This window comes from Mus caroli, unplaced genomic scaffold (assembly GCF_978045245.1).
Source record: "Mus caroli unplaced genomic scaffold, Mus_caroli_1 scaffold_5, whole genome shotgun sequence".
Taxonomy (NCBI): Eukaryota; Metazoa; Chordata; class Mammalia; order Rodentia; family Muridae; genus Mus; species Mus caroli.
The window spans coordinates 59,015,975-59,034,075 of NW_028227260.1; positions in this window are offsets into that span (position 1 = coordinate 59,015,975).

The following is an 18,101-nucleotide window of genomic DNA, read 5'->3' on the forward strand; positions in this document are numbered from 1 at the left end:
AGCTCTGGGCGGGTACTGGTTAGTTTATATTCTTGTTCCTCCTATAGGTTGCAGACCCCTTCAGCTCCTTGGGTACTTTCTCTACCTCTTCCATTGGGGGACCTGTGTTCCATCCAAGAGATGACTGTGAGCATCCACTTCTGTATTTTACAGACACTGGCATAGGCTCACAAGAGACAGCTATATCAGGGTCCTTACAGCAATATCTTGCTGGCATATACAATAGTGTGTCCCATTGGTGGCTGATTATGGGATGGGTCCCCAGATGGCCCAGTCTCTGGATGGTCCTTCATTCCATCTCAGATCCAAAGTTTGTCTCTGTAACTCCTTCCATGGTTACTTTGTTCCCCATTCTTAGGAGGAACAAAATATCCATACTTTGGTCTTTCTTCTTGAGTTTCATGTGTTTTGCAATTGGTATCTTGGGTATTCTAACTTATGGGGCTAATATTCACATATCAGTGAATGCATATCATATGATTTCTTTTGTGATTGGTTAGCTCAATCAGGATGACACCCTCCAGATCCATCCATTTGCCTAAGCATTTCGTAACTTCATTGTTTTAAATAGCTGAGTAGTAATCCGTTGTGTAAATGTACCACATTTTCTGTATCCAGTCCTCTGTTCACAGACATCTGTGTACTTTCCAGCTTCTGGCTATTACACATGAGGCTACTATGAACATAGTGGAGCATGTATTCTTATTACCAGTTGGAACATCTTCTGGGTATATGCCCAGGAGAGGTATTGCGGGATCCTCCAGTAGTTCTATGTCAAGTTTTCTAAAGAACTACCAGACTGATTTCCAGAGTGGTTTTACAAGCTTGCAATCCCACCAGAAGTGGAGGAGCTATCCTCTTTGTCCACATCCTCACCAGCATCTTCTGTCACCTGTATTTTTGATCTTAGCCATTCAGACTGGTGTTACATAGAATCTCAGGGTTGTTTTGATTTGAATTTCTCTGATAAAAGAGAAGGTACTGTAACCAATCATTCTATGAAGCCACAATTACTCTTATACCTAAACCACACATATCCCATCCCGTGGGATTCAGTTATTCGTGGTTACGAGGAGGACCACAACCTGGAAGAAAATGGGAGGAAGGGAAGGAGAGGCAGGAGACCAAGCAAAGTTGTCAAGGTCTCGCTTATTAGGCTGAGGTGCCTTGTTTTTAAAGCATACATTGTGGGGAATAGGGGAGGGGTCGAGAGGGAATTTTACAAAGAACAAAGAAGTGGGCATCTGCTGACATGAGGGCCGAAATCAGGCGCCAGGAAGCGGGCACTCTGCAACTTGTCTCCAGAACATAGATCCTCCTTGACAGCCTTGGGTGTCAGGCTGGGCTCAGGCGTAACTCCTGTCCTTGGATGGCATGGGAGTTCAGGAAGAGATAGGGAAGAGGTGACTATAATTCAGATTTTATAGCTTCAGGTGCCAGGAAGGGAATAGGGAGTAGGGAGTGATAACCAGCTCCTAGCACAAGGCAATTTGGCCTGTTAGGGAGATTGTGAAGGGCTTGGTTTCTCACTGGATGGTCTCTGACACACACAAAGACCCAAAAGAGAACATCAGGCCAATTTTCCTTAAGAATATTGATGTAAAAATACACAATAAAATTTCCACAAACCAAATTCAAGAACACATCAAAACAATCATCCATCATGATCAAGTAGGCTTCATCGAGTGATACAGTGATTGTTTACTATATGGAAATCCATCAACATAATCCACTATATAAACACACTCAAGTGAAGAAAAACACTTGATCATCTCAATAGATGCTGAGAAAGCATATGACAAAATCCAACATCCATTCATGATAAAAGTCTTGTAAAGATCAGTAATTCAAGGCCCATACCTAAACATAATAAAAGCAATATACAGCAAACCAGTAGCCAACATCAAACTAAATGGAGAGAAACTTGAAGCAATCCAACTAAAATCAGGGAATAGACAAGGGTGTCCACTTTCTCCCTACCTATTCAATATTGTACTTGAAGTCCTAGCAAGAGCAATTCAACAAAAAAAGGAGATCAAGGAGATACAAATTAAAAAGGAAGAATTCAAAATATCACTATTTGCAGATGATATGATAGTATACACATGTGACCCTAAAAAGTCCAACAGAGAACTCCTAAACCTGATAAATTACTTCAGTTCAGTAGCTGGATATAAAATTAACTCAAAGAAATCAGTATCCTTTCTTTACACAAAGGATAAACAGGCGAAGAAAGGAATTAGGGAACCAACACCCTTCACAATAGTCACAAATAATATAAAATACCTTGATGTAACTCTTATGAAGGTAGTGAAAGATCTCTATGATAAGAACTTCAAGTCTATGAAGAAAGAAATCAAAGAAGAGCTCAGAAGATGGAAAGACCTCCCATGCTCATGGATTGGAAGGACTAATATAGTAAAAATGATTATCTTGCCAAATGCAATTTACAGATTCAATACTATACCCATCGAAATTCCTACTCAATTCTTTACCAAGTTAGAAAGGGCAATTTGCAAATTCATCTGGAATAACAAAAAACAAAGGATATCAAAAACTATTCTCAACAATAAAGGAAGCTCTGATGATGAATCAAAGAAATAGAATTGAACCAACACACTTGATCTCTGACAAAGGAGCAAAAACCATCCAGGGGAAAAAAAGAACATTATCAACCAATGGTGCTGGCACAACTGGCTGTTATCATGTAGAAGAATGTGAATTGATCCATTCTTATCTCCTGTACAAAACTCAACACTAAGTGGATCAAGGAACTCCACATAAAATCAGAGACTCTAAAACTTATTGAGGACATTGGGGAAAAACCTCAAAGATATGGGCAAAGGTGAAAAATTCCAGCACTAAACAGCAATGGCTTATGCTATAAGATTGAAAATCTACAAAAAGGACCTCATAAAATTGCAAAGCTTATGTAAGGCAAAAGAAACTGTCAATAAGACAAAAAAGCCACCAACAGATTGGGAAAGGATGTTTACCTGTACTAAATCAGATAGGGGAAAAATATCCAATATATATATAAAGAACTCAAGAAGGTGGACTCCAGAAAATCAAATAACCCCATTAAAAAATCGGGCTCAGGGCTAAACAAAGAATTCTGACCTGAGGAATACCGAATGGCAGAGAAGCACATGAAAAACTGTTCAACATCCTTAATCATCAGGGAAATGCAAATCAAAACAACCCTGAGATTCCACCTCACACCAGTCAGAATGGCTAAGAACAAAAATTCAGGTGACAGCAGATGCTGGTAAGGATGTGGAGAAAGAGGAACATGCCTCCATTGTTGGTGGGATTGCATGCTTTTACAACCACTCTTGAAATCAGTCTGGCTGTTTCTCAGAAAATTGGGACAAAGTACTACCGGAGGATCCCGCAATACCTCTCCTGGGCATATATCCAGAAGATGTTCCAACTGGTAAGAAACACACATGCTCCACTATGTTCATAACAGACTTATTTATAATAGCCAGAAGCTGGAAAGAACCCAGATGCCCCTCAACAGAGGAATGGATACAAAAAAAAATGTGATGCATTTACAAAATGGAGTACTACTCAGCTATTAAAAAGAATGAATTTATGAAATTCCTAGGCAAATGGATGGACCTGGAGGGCATCATCCTGAGTGAGGTAACCAAATCACAAAAGAACTTAAATGATATGTTCTCACTGATAAGTGGATATTAGCCCAGAAACTTAGAATACCCAAGATATAAGATAAAATTTGCTAAACACATGAAACTCAAGAAGTATGAAGACCAAAGTGTGGACACTTTGCCCCTTCTTAGAATTGAGAACAAAACACCCATGGAAGGAGTTGCAGAGACAAAGTTTGGAGATTAGACAAAAGGATGGACCATCTAGAGACTGCCATATCAAGGGACCCTTCCCATAATCAGCCTCCAAATGCTGACACCATTGCACACACTAGCAAGATTTTGCTGAAAGGACCCTGATATATCTTGTGAGACTATGCCGGGGCCTAACAAGCACAGAAGTGGATGCTCACAGTCAGCTATTGGATGGATCACAGGGCCCCCAATGGAGGAGCTAGAGAAAGTACCCAAGGAGCTAAATGGATCTGCAACCCTATAGGTGGAATAAAAATATGAACTAACCATTACCCTCCAGAGCTCATGTCTCTAGCTGCATATATATCAGAAGATGGCCTAGTTGGCCATCAGTGGAAAGAGAGGCCCATTGGTCATGCAAACTTTATATGCCTCAGTATAGGGGAACACCATGGCCAAGAAGTGGGAGTGGGTGGGTAGGGGAATGGGGGGAGCGTATGGGGGACTTTTGGGTTAGCACTGGACATGTAAATGAAGAAAATACCTAATTAATTTTTTTTTAAAGAGAATCAGTGAAACAGAAAAAAAATCAAACAAAAAGGATACCAACAGATTGGGAAAGGATTTTTACCAATTCTAAATCCAATAGGGGATCCAATATATACAGAGAACTCAGGAAGCTAGATTCCAGAAAAATAAATAACCCCATTAAAAATGGTGTACAGCGTTAAACAAAGAATTCTCAACTGAGAAATACTGAATTTCTGAGAAGCTCTTGAAAAAAATGTTCAACATCCTTAATCATACATCATCTTTATGATTATGTCATGATGACGTTGAGGCATCACTGTTCCTGGAAAGCTAGAAATATGTGAAAGGCCCGGGAGAGCAGGCTGTTTCCCTCACTGTCCAGATTCTGTGTGGCCATTGGATGCTAGATAAGAGCAAGCCATATTAGAGCTGTCTGTGAATCTAGACAACCTACCACTAGTAATTTTGAAATTTTCAAAAACATAGAGGCTCAGGCTGGTTTGAAATTCTATGAGAAGTACCTAGGGCTGTTAAATTTGGAACAGTTTAGTCTTTAGTTGATTGGAAATCTACTGTGACAAATATAGATTTGGAATAGAAGGCAATGTTAAGGAGTTTAGGGGAAATTTTTTTATTAGTAACTTTATTTATTTACATTTCAAATGTTATACCCCTTCCTGGTTTCCCCTCTGCAAACTCACTATCACATATATACACCTCCCCCTGCTTTGATAAGGGTGATCTCAACCCATCCAACTACTCCCTCCTCACTGCCCTAGCATTTCCCTAGGCTAGAGAATTAAGATTTTACAGGACAAAGGGCCTCTCCTCCCATTGATACCAGATAAGGCCATACTCTGCTACATATACAGCTGGAGCCTTGGGTTCCTCCAAATCTATTCTTTGGTTGGTGGTATAGTCCCTGGGAGCTCTGGGGCAAGGGGGTCTGGTTGATTAATGTTGTTCTTACTAAGGGGTTGCAAACCTCTTCATCTCCTTCAGTCCGTCTACTAACTCCTCCACTGGGGTCCCCAACCACTCCAAAACACCCCTCCACTCCATGGTCTGATGATTGGCTGCAAGCATCTGCATCTGTATTGGTTAGGCTCTGGCAGAGCCTCTCAGGAGACAGTCAATCAGGCTCCTGTCAGCAAGCACTTCATGTTATCAACAATAGAGTCTGGGTTTGGTGTCTGCAGATGGGATGTATCCCTAGGTGAGGCACTCTCTGGATAGCCTTTCCTTCAGTCTCTGCTCTAATCTTTGTCCCTGTATTTCCTTTAGACAGCAGAAATTCTGGATTAAAATTTTTGAGATGAGTGAGTGGCCCCTTTCCTCAACTTGAAGCAGTGCCTAAACCCTGAACATGGTCTCTACAGGTTCTCTCTCCTTTTTGTTGGGTATTTCAGTAAATGTCATCCCTGTTGTGCCATGGGAGGTTCTTAATTTCCTGGCATCTGGGACTTTATGGTTGCTACCCCCAGTTCTCCATCTTCCATTGCTACACAACTCTGTTCAATTTACTGACCCTCTGTACATCTCCCCTGTCTCCTCCAACACGTGATCCTGCCCCCTTTTACCTTCTTCCTCCTCTCTTTCCCCCAAATCTCTCCTGGCCTCTACCTTCCATGATTATTTTTTCCTCCTTCTATGTAGAACTAAAGCATCCACACTTTGGTCTTCCTTCTTCTTGAGCTTCATATGGTCTGTGAGTTGTATTGTGGGTATTCTGAGTATTGTTTGTTTGTTTGTTTGTTTGGTGTGTTTTTTGTGTTTTTTTGTTTTGTTTTTTGTTTTTTTGTTTTGTTTGGTTTGGTTTGGTTTTTTTTTTTTTTTTTTTTTTTTTTTTTTTTTTTTTTTTGCCTGATAGCCCTTATCAGTGTGCACATATTATGTGTGTTCTTTTGTGACTGGGTTACCTCATTCAGAGTGATATTTTCTAGTTCCACCAATTTGCCTGCAATTGTCATGAAGTCATTGTTTTTAATAGCTGAGTAGTACTCCATCGTGTAAATGTACCAAATTTTCTCTATCCATTCCTCTGTTGAGGGACATCTGGGTTGTTTCTAGCTTCTGACTATTATAAGTAAGGCTGCTATGAACATAGTGGAGCATGTGTACATGTTATATGCTGAAGCATCTTTTGGTTATATGTCCAGGAGTGGTAGAGCTGGGATCTTAGATAGTACTATGTCCAATTTTTTGAGGAGCCACCAGAGTGATTTCCAGAGTGTTGGTACCAGCTTGCAATCCCAACAGCAATAGAAGAGTGTTCCTCTTTCTCCACATCCTTACCACTATCTGCTGTCACCTGAATTTTTAACCTTAGCTATGCAGTCATGTGTGACGCAGAATCTCAGGGTTGTTTTGATTTGCATATCCCTGATGACTAAGGATGTTGAACAGTTTTTTAAATTAGGTATTTATGTCATTTACATTTCCAATGCTATCAAAGAAGTCCCACACACACTCCGCCACACACTCCCCTAACCACCCACTCCAACTTCTTGGCCCTGGCATTCCCCTGTACTGAGGCATATAAAGTTTACACGACCAATGGGCCTCTCTTTCCACTGATGGACAATAGGCCATCCTCTGATACATATGCAGCTAGAGACACAAGCTCGGGAGGTACTGATAAGTTCATAGTGTGGTTCCACCTGTAGGGCTGCAGATCCCTTTAGATCCTTGGGTACTTTCTCTAGCTTTTCCATTGGGAGGACTGTGATCCATCCAATAGCTGACTGTGAGCATCCACTTCTGTGTTTGTTAGGCCCTGGCATAGTCTCACAAGAGAAAACTATACCTGGGTCCTTTCAGCAAAATCTTGCTAGTGTATGCAATGGTGTCAGCGTTTAGAAGCTGATTATGGGATGGATCCCCAGTTATGGCAGTCTCTAGATGGTCCAGTCTTTCATCTCAGCTCCAAACTTTGTCTCTGTAACTCCTTCCATTGGTGTTTTGTTCCCAATTCTAAGAATGGGCAAAGTGTCCACACTTTGGTCCTCGTTCTTCTTGAGTTTCATGTGTTTAGCAAATTTTATCTTATATCTTGGGTATTCTAAGTTTCTGGGCTAATGTCCACTTATCAGTGAGTACATGTTGTGTGAGTTCCTTTGTGATTGGGTTACCTCACTCAGGATGATGCCCTCCAGGTCCATCCATTTGCCTAGGAATTTCATAAATTCATTCTTTTAAATAGCTGAGTACTACTCTATTGTGTAAATGTACCACATTTTCTGTATCCATTCCTCTGTTGAGGGGCATCTGGGTTCTTTCCAGCTTCTGGCTAGTATAAATAAGGCTGCTATGAACACAGTGGAGCATGTGTCCTTCTTACCAGTTGGAACATCTTCTGGATATATGCCCAGGAGAGGTATTGTGGTATCCTCCAATAGTACTATATCCAATTTTCTGAGGAACCACCAGACTGATTTCAAGAGTGGTTGTACAAGCTTGCAATCCCACCAACAATGGAGGCATGTTCCTATTTCTCAACATGCTCACCAGCATCTGCTCTCACCTGAATTTTTGATCTGAGACATTCTGACTGGTGTGAGGTGGAATCTCAGGGTTGTTTTGATTTGCATTTCCCTGACGATTAAAGATGTTGAACATTTTTTCAGGTGCTTCTCAGGCATTCCGTATTCCATAAGTGAGAATTCTTTGTTTAGCTCTGAGCCTTATTTTTTAATGGGGTTATTTGATTTTCTAGAGTCTACCTTCTTGAGTTCTTTATATATATTGGATATTAGTCCCCTATCTGATTTACGATAGGTAAAGATCCTTTCCCAATCTCTTGGTGGCCTTTTTGTCTTATAAGGTGTCTTTTGCCTTGCAGAAGCTTTGCAAATTTATGAGGTCCCATTTGTCGATTCTTGATTTTACAACACAAGCCATTGTTGTTCTATTCAGGAATTTTTCCCCTGTACCCATATCTTCGAGGCTTTTCCCTACTTTCTCCTCTATAAGTTTCAGTGTCTCTGGTTTTATGTAGAGTTCCTTAATCCATTTAGATTTGACCTTAGTAAAAGGAGATAGGAATGGATCAATTCGCATTCTTCTACATGATAACTGCCAGTTGTGCCAGCACCATTTGTTGAAAATCCTGTCTTTTTCCACTGGATGTTTTTTTCTCTTGTCAAAGATCAAGTGACCATAGGTGTGTGGGTTCATTTCTGGGTCATCAATTCTATTCCATTAGTCTACTTGTTTGTCGCTATACCAGTACCATGCAGTTTTTAATCACAATCACTTTGTAGTACAGCTTTAGGTCAGGCATGGTGATTCCACTGGAGGTTTTTTTTTTTTTTTTTTTTTTTTTTTTTTTATCCTTGAGCAGAGGTTTTGCTGCCCTAGATTTTTTGTTATTCCATTTGAATTTGGAGATTTCCCTTTCTAATTTGTTGGAGAATTGAGCTGGAATTTTGATGGGGATTGCATTGAATCTGTAGATTGCTTTTGGCAAGATAACCATTTTTACTATATTGATCCTGCCAATCCATGAGCATAGGAGATCTTACCATCTTCTGAGATCTTCTTTAATATCTTTCTTCAGAGACTTGAAGTTCTTATCGTAAAGATCTTTCACTTCCTTAGTTAGAGTCTTGCCAATGCAATTTATATTATTTGTGAATATTGAGAAGAGTGTTGTTTCCCTAATTTCTTTTTGCCTGTTTATCCTTTGTGTACAGAAAGGCCATTGACTTGTTTGAGTTAATTTTATATCCAGCTACTTCATTGAAGCTGTCTATCAAGTTTAGGAGTTCTCTGGTGGAATTATTAGGGTCACTTATATATACTATCATATCATCTGCAAAAAGTGACATTTTGACTTCTTTCTTTCCAATTTGTATACCCTTGATGTCTTTTTGTTGTCCAACTGCTCTGTCTAGGCCTTCAAGTACAATATTGAATAGGTAGGGAGAAAGTGTGCAACCTTGTCTAGTACCTGATTTTAGTGGGGTTACTTCCAGCTTCTCACCATTTACTTTTATGTTTGCTACTGGTTTGCTGTAGATTTCTTTTATCATGTTTAGGTATGGGCCTTGAATTCCTGATCTTTCCAAGACTTTTATCATGAATGGGTGTTGGATTTTATCACATGCTTTCTCCACATCTAACGAGATGATCATGTGTTTTCTGTCTTTGGGTTTGTTTATATAGTAGATTAAGTTGATGGATTTCCATGTATTGAACCATCCCTGCATCCCTGGGATGAAACCTACTTGTTCAGGATGGATGATTGTTTTGATGTGTTCTTTGATTCAGGTAGCTAGAACTTTATTGAGTATTTTTGCATCGATATTCATAAGGGAATTTGGTCTGAAGTTCTCTATCTTTGTTGAGTCTTTTTGTGGTTTAGGTATCAGAGTAATTTGGCTCCATAGATTGAGTTGGGTAGAGTACCTCCTGCTTCTATTTTGTGGAATAGTTTGTGAAGAACTGGAATTAGATCTTCTTTGAAGGTCTGATAGAACTCTGCACTAAACCCATCTGGTCCTGGGCATTTTTTGAGTTGGGAGACTATTAATGAATGCTTCTATTTATTTAGGGGATATAGGACTGTTCAGATCATTAACCTGATCTTGACTTAACTTTTGTTCCTTGTATCTGTCTAGAAACTTGTACATTTCATCCAGGTTCTCCAGTTTTGTTGAGTATAGCCTTTTGTAGAAGGATCTGTTTTTGGATTTCTTCAGGATCTGTTGTTATGTCTCCCTTTCATTTCTGATTTTGTTAATGAGGATGCTTTCCCTGTGCCCTCTAGTGAGTCTGGCTAAGGGTTTGTCTATCTTGTTGATTTTCTCAAAGAACCATCTCGTCGTTTGGTTGATTCTTTGAATAGGTCTTCTTGTTTCCAGTTGGTTGATTTCACCCCTAAGTTTGATTATTTCCTGCTCTCTACTCCTCTTGGGTGAATTTGCTTCCTTTTTTCTAGAGCTTTTAGGTGTGTTGTCAAGCTGCTAATGTGTGCTCTCTCTAGTTTTTTTTTTTTTTTTGGAGGCACTCAGAGTTATGAGTTTTCCGCTTAGAAATGGTTTCATGGTGTCCCATAAGTTTGGATACATTGTGACCTCATTTTCATTAAACTCTAAAAAGTGCTTAATTTCTTTCTTTATTCCTTCCTTGATCAAGGTACCATTGGGGTGAGTGTTGTTCAGTTTCCATGTGATTGCTGGCTTTCTATTATTTATTTTGTTATTGAAGATCAGTCTTAGTCCATGGTGATCTGATATGATGTATGGGACAATATCAATATTTTTCTATCTGTTGAGGCTTGTTTTGTGACCAATTATATGTTCAGTTTTGAAGAAGGTACCAAGAGGTTCTGAGAAGAAGGTTTTTAGGATAAAATGTTCTGTAGATATCTGTTAGATCCATTTGTTTCATAAGTTCTGTTAGTTTCAGTGTGTCCCTGTTTAGTTTCTGTTTCCATGATCTGTCCATTGGTGAATGTGATGTGTTGAAGTCTCCCACTATTATTGTGGGCGTTGCAATGTGTGCTTTGAGCTTTATTAAAGTTTCTTTAATGAATGTGGCTGCCCTTTTATTTGGAGCATAAATATTCAGAATTGAGAGTTCCTCTTGGAAGATTTTATTTTTGATGAGTATGAAGTGCCCCTCCTGGTCCTTTTTGATCACATTGGTTTGGAAGTCGATTTTATTAGTTATTAGAATGGCTACTCCAGCTTGTTTCTTCAGACCATTTGCTTGGAAAACTGTTTTCTAGCCTTTCACTCAGAGGTAGTGTCTGTCTTTTTCCCTGAGATGGGTTTGCTGCAAGCAGCAAAATGTTGGGTCCTGTTTATGTAGCCATCTGTTAGTCTATATCTTTTTATTGGGGAGTTGAATCCATTGATATTAAGAGATATCAAGGAAAAATAATTGTTGCTTCCTCTTATTTTTTTGTTAAAGTTGGCATTCTGTTCTTGTGGCTGTCTTCTTTTAGGTTTGTAGAAGATTACTTTCTTTCATTTTTCTAGGACATGGTTTGTGTCCTTGTATTGTTTTTTTTTTTGTTTGTTTGTTTTGATTTGTTTTGTTTTGTTTTTTCTGTTATTATCCTTTGAAAGGCTGGATTCATGAAAAGTTAATGAGTAAATTTGGTTCTGTTGTGGAATACTTTGATTTCTCCATCTACAGTAATTGAAAATTTGACTGGGTATAGTAACCTGGGCTGGCATTTCTGTTCTCTTAGGTCTGTATGACATCTGTCCAGGATCTTCTGGCTTTCATAGTCTCTGGTGAAATATCCGGTGTAATTCTGATAGGCTTGCCTTTATATGTTACTTGAATTTTTCCCTTACTGCTTTTAATATTCTATCTTTATTTAGTGCATTTGTTGTTCTGATTATTATGTGTCAAGAGGAATTTCTTTTCTGGTCCAGTCTATTTGGAGTTCTGTAGGCTTCTTGTATGTTCATGGGCATCCCTTTCTTTAGGTTTGGGAGGTTTTCTTCTATAATTTTGTTGAAGATATTTGTTGGTGCTTTGAGTTGAAAGCTTTCATTCTCATCTACTCCTATTATCTGTAGGTTTGATCTTCTCATTGTGTCCTGGATTTCCGGGATGTTTAGTGTTAGGATCTTTTTGCATTTTTGCATTTTCTTTGATTGTTGTGCCGATATTCTCTATGGAATCTTCAGCACCTGAGAGTCTCTCTTCCATATCTTGTATTCTTTTGCTGATGCTCGCATCAATGGTTCCAGATTTCTTTCCTAGGGTTTCTCTCTCCAGTGTTGCCTCACTTTGGGTTTTCTTTATTGTGTCTACTTCCCTTTTTAGGTCTAGTATGATTTTCTTCATTTCCATCACCTGTTTGTATGTGTTTTCCTATTTTTCTATAAGGAATTGCAACTCTTTAGCAGTGTTCTCCTGTATTTCTTTAAGTGAGTCATGAAAGACCTTCTTGATGTCTTCTACCATCATCATGAATATGCCTTTTAATCCGGGTCTAAGTTTTTGGGTGTGTTGGGGTGCCCTGGACTGACTGAGGTGGGAGTGCTCAGTTCTGATGATGGTGAGTGGTCTTGGTTTCTATTAATAAGATTCTTATGCCTGCCTTTCGCCATCTGGTAAACTCTGGAGTCAGTTGTTAGAGTTGTCTCTGGTTAGAACTTGTTCCTCTCATGATTCTGTTATTCTCTACCAGCAAACCTGGGACACTAGCTCTCTCCTGAGTTTCAGTGGTCAGAGCACTCTCTGCAGGCAGGCTTTCCTCTTTCAAGGAAGGTGCACAGATATCTGGTGTTCAGACTTGCCTCCTTGCAGAAGATGAAGGCCAGAAACCGGACCTGTCCCAGAAGCTGTTAGCTTCTGTAGTCCACACTCTCACTTGTGCAGATTAGTCTCAGTGGAGTCCGGGAACCAAGATGTCTCCTGCAGATGCTCTGGCAATTCCCTCCCAGGCTAGGCGGACACCTCTCCTCTGGCAGGGAAGGTGCTCGGATGTCTGTGCAGACTGATCTCAGTGGAGTCCGGGAATCAAGATGTCTCCTGCAGATGCTCAGGTAAAGCCCTTCTGGGCTGACCCGACACCTATCCTCTGGCAGGGAAGGTGCCCGGATGTCTGGACCCTGAAAAGGGCTCTGCTCAGAAGCTCTGTGGCTCCTACCTGTCCCAGAAGCTGTTAGCTTCTGTAGTTCACACTCTCACCTGTGCAGACTAGTCTCGGTGTTGTCTGGGAACCAAAATGTCTCCTGAAGATCCTCTGGCAATTACCTCCTGAACATTTCTTTAGGTACTTTTGGACCATGTAAGATTCTGCAGTTGAGAATTCTTTGTTTAGTTCTGTACCCCATTTTTAATGGGGTTATTTGGTTCTCTGGAGTCTAACTTCTTTGTATATATTGGATATTAGCCTTCTATCTGATGTAGGAATGGTAAAGATCCTTTCCTAATCTGTAAGGATTTTGTCTTAATGACAGTCTCCTTTGCTTTACTTAAGCTTTTCAATTTTATAAGATTCCATTTGTCTATAGTTGATCTTAGAGCCTAGGCCATTGTTGTTCTGTTCAGGAAAATTTCCCCTCTGCCAATGTGTTTGAGGTTCTTTCCCATTTTCTCAATTCTTTTAATCTTGAGTGTGTACTTGAAACTATCAGCCTCACAGTACTAACAAGAGAAGAGATCCCAAAACCAGGGGAAAAAAACAGAAATCCCACTCCCAGGAATAGGCAGAATAGGCAAGTAGGGAAACAGGCTGCTGATTGACGTAGTTATCTGGCGTACACTTAACCAGTGAGAACTGGATCTAAATTAACTCCCTTAAACTTAAACTTACAAAATTTAATATATATATATACATATATATATATATATTTAATGGGGTTATTTGGGTTTTAATGGGGAGATATATATATATATATATATATATATATATATATATATATAATCTTAGTTATATTGGTATTGCAACAGTTTGTGATCTGTGCTGACTTCCACATTGTAGAAGAAGCAGTAGGCTAACAATTTTGAATCATACTAAAAGCCTGGGAACACCATAAAGATGTTAGATGCATCTGAATTTATCTCCTTTCCAGAGTCTGTGTAAGGTAAGCTATTGTTTTGTTGTTGTTGTTGTTGTTGTTGTTGCTTTTTTTTTTCAGATAGGGACCTATGCTCTAGGAAAATTAGGCCCAGGGGCCTGATTTTTATATATGAAGAGAAGGCAGCTGAGGCTTTGATGGAAATGTTGGTATGTTTGCTGCTGTTGAAGCTACATACAACTCTCAGTAAATTTCATCAGAGATCTGAGAAGGATAAATTATAGCAGGAGGTATAATCCAAATAGTATATGTATAGAATAAGATAAAAGATACTTACCACTTAGATGGTTGTCCTAAACTTCTGTGGTCTCAATGACTTCATTGGGAGGCTGGGTCAATCTCCTGATGTCACAAGGAACATTTAATCTTCAGCTGACACAGAACAGCATTAGGATTTGGCTGGCAGACTCAGTTCTGAGAGATTTTCCTGTGGAGAAGAAACTAGGAGCAACCCTATAGGAGGAACAACAATATGAACTAACCAGTACCCCCAGCCCCGAGCTATGTCTCTAATTGAATATGTAGCAGAGGATAGCCTAGTCAGCCATCAATGGTAGGAGAGTCCCTTGGTCTTGAGAAGATTATATGCCCTGGTACAGGGGAATGCCAGGACCAGGAAGCAGGAGTGAGTGAGCTGTGGAGTAGGGCAGGGGGAGGGTATAGAGGGCTTTTGGGATAGCATTTTAATTTTAAATGAAGAAAATATCTAATAAGAAATGCCTTTAAAAAAAGGAATAGTAATATTAGCAGCATGGATTGGAGAAACTGAGTTCTTTGGAAGGATATTTATATGTGCCTATCCAGAGGGTTCAGCACCAGATAAATAGAAAGAGACATTAAAAGGAGGACATAACTGTTCCTAGGTACACTGGAGGAGAAAATTCGTTGTAGATAAAAGGGATAACATATTTACAGGCAGAGAAATCTGGGAGATCCAGAGTGAACATACACCTTGGCTGATCCATGTGAAGAGAGGTGGCAGGGGAAAGCCAGGAGACCAGTAGTTTAGGAGGGTGAAGGGTAGACCAAGAGCCACGGAACCAAAAATGCTCGATTATACAGGAGAGGGCTGCTGGAAAAGAGCAATCCAGCTCCTAGGCTAGAGAAGTTTAGGATAGCCAGCAGAGAATACTACCCATTCCCTGTAATAAGCAGAGACTTAGCAATGCTGGAAGAATCTGGTGGTCAGGTCTGGTTTGATATGTTAAATAGGCATCTCAGCCACTTGTCCTGAGATTGAGACCTAACAGTAGACAGGAAGCTTCCAAGTCAGTACCAGCTTGATTTCTCTATTCTATGACTGAGGTATGCGGTGTATGGGGAGGAAGGGTCTTCTTTTGGTGGGCAATCAAGAGGAGTACTCAACTATAGCCTGTAATATCTGGGTATATATGGGACCTCATTGGCCAACAATTCCAAAAGAATAATCTGTTCTAGACATAGGGCTTTTTATTTGTTGGCCTGTATTGTCTAGTAGTGGCATTATCTCCTAACTATAGGGTAATTCTACTTAAATTTCCTTTATATGTGTATATGTAAATATTTTAAGAAGTTTCTAAAATAGTGAGTTTCTGTATGCCATTAAAAACTATATTTAGTGTTAGTTATCCTAGCTAACATTTACTTTTCTACCCTACCCTCCATCCATCATTTTATTTTTTTTCCTGGTTCATCATTCACTATTTTTATTTTTTATTCAAAAGAGATTTTTTTCTCATACAGTACATCTGACCACAGTTTCCCCTTTCTCCTCTCTTCCCAGTTCCCCCTACTTCACCTCTCCCCCAGATCCACTCCCTCTTCATTTCCCTCAAGAAAAGAAAAGGTCTACAAAGGACAACATTAAGGCGAGGCAAATACCCTCATATTAGAAATGGACAAGGCAGCTCCATAGGAGGAAAAGAGTCCCAATAGTAGGCAAAAAAAGGCAGAAGCTTATATGAGCACTGCTTATTTGATTTAGTGAGCCATGTTCTCCTTCCTTTCTGACCCCTACAGTCTTTCTTCCCTCTCTTTAACAGGTCCCCCATGTTCTAAGGTGAAGAACCTAAGGAGACCTCTTCCTGCATAATATTTGGCTGTGGATCTCTGCATCTACTCCTATCTGCTGCCAGAGGAAGCCTCTCTGATGATAATTTAACAAGTTACCAAACTGTGAGTAATAAGAGAATATCATTTAACTGATTATTTTAATTTTTTTGCTAGTATTGTTTAGTTATGCCCTAGGTGTCTGGGCTATCCTGTCTGTGGTTCCTGGCCACCCAGGAATTTTAGGACAGTGCTTCCTTTTATGTTGCAGGTCTTGAGCTAGACCAGATAATGATTGGATATTCCCACAAGTTCTGTATCACCATTGCCCCAGCATACCTTGCAGGAAGGACAGATTGAAGGTTGAGGGTATTATGACTGCATTGATGTCCGTGTTTCTCTCTGTGTAGCCTACAATGTGCCTCCTCATGCCAAAAGGGTAGGATGTAGGGGTTAATGCTCCATGCAGCCACTAGCTCAACTTTTCTGTTCAATATGGTGTGTGGATGTTGCCCTTTCCAATGGGGTTCATAGTGTCATTTTTCGAAGAGCAAACCTCTGCCCTAGCATCAGCCTCCGTTTACAACTCACCTGATTGCAACTCATTCCCATGACTGGAAGCCATGCCTGGATACAAAAGATCACCAGTACAGACTCTAAATCATCCCTCATTAGAAACTGGGAAAGAAGACAACATTTGAAATGTAAATAAATAAAACATCCAATCCAATCCAGTACAGTACAGTAGAGTACAGTACAATATAATACAATAAACATAGTTAAAATAAAAATAAAAGCCCGGAGCTCTTGGCTCTAGCTCCATATGTATCAAAAGATGGCCTAGTCGGCCATCACTGGAAAGAGAGGCCCATTGGACTTGCAAACTTTATATGCCCCAATACAGGGGAACACCAGGGCCAAAAGTGGGAGTGGGTGGGTAGGCAGTGAGGGTATGGGGACTTTTGGGATAGCATTGGAAATGTAAATAAGGAAAATACATAATAAAAAATAAAATGAAAATATATATATATATTGAAAAAAAAAAGTCCTCACTAGGGTCACCTTCATAGTAGCTAGGAAGTTTCCATTGTACCAGGTTTCTGTATTAGATTTCCACACCATCTCTCAAGTTCCCTCCATTTCAGCTGTCTCTCCCCTTTAGTCCTATGTGCCACTGAATCCTTTCTCTCTTCCCTTAACCCTCTTCTAAGGATCTTTGAACTCTATGGTTATTCCAAATGGCACATACACGTCTGAAGATTCAAAGCTAACATCCATAAATGAAGGAAAGTATGTGATATTTGTGTTTCTGATCTATGTTATCTACTCAGAATGACTGCTATTAGTCTCATTGACTAACCTGAGATTTTCATTTTTCTTAATAGCTGAATAATATTCTAATGTGCAAAAGTGCCACATTTTCATTATCCATTTATCAGTTGTAGGACATCTAGGGTCCTACAACTTTGTGTGCGTGAATTCAGCAGCAGTAAATATGGGTGAGGATGTATTTCTATAGTTGAATATAGAGTCCTTTGGCATTTATCAAAAAGTTATACATCTAGATCATGTCATAGAGCTACATGCAACCTTGTGGGGAACTGCCACATTGATTCCCACAGTTTACACTCCTATAAGCAGTGAATAAGTTTTCTCCTATCCTCATATCCATGTCAGCATCTGTCATTATTTGCTCAAGCATGTTGAGTAGGGTGAAAAGAAATCTGAAAGTAGTTTTAATTTGCATTTCCCTTAAGGATAAGGATGTTGAACATTTAAAAAAAAAACATTTCTAGCCAATTGTATATCATCTTCTGAGAATTATCTGCTTAGTTTCATGGTGCACTTTTAAATGGCTTGTTTTCTTAATGTTTAGGGTTTGTTTTTGTTTTTGATTTCTTAGACATATTTTAAATATTGGGCCAGGAGCTTGAGCCAGTACAAATCTAACCAGAAACAGTAGCAGAATCTAAGGGGGTCTTTCAGATTTTTATCTTTGAGTTCAGTCTTCAGAATTTCTCTACCCAAAATAGTATTTCTAAGATTTTGAAAATTAAAATCAATACTAGAGCAAGTTTAACTCAGGGATATAATTAATATTTTGCTTGTTTGATTGTTTGTTTTGTAAGTCAGGAATCTGACTGTTTCACAGCTGAAAAATAAAATCAAGACACTTTTGGAT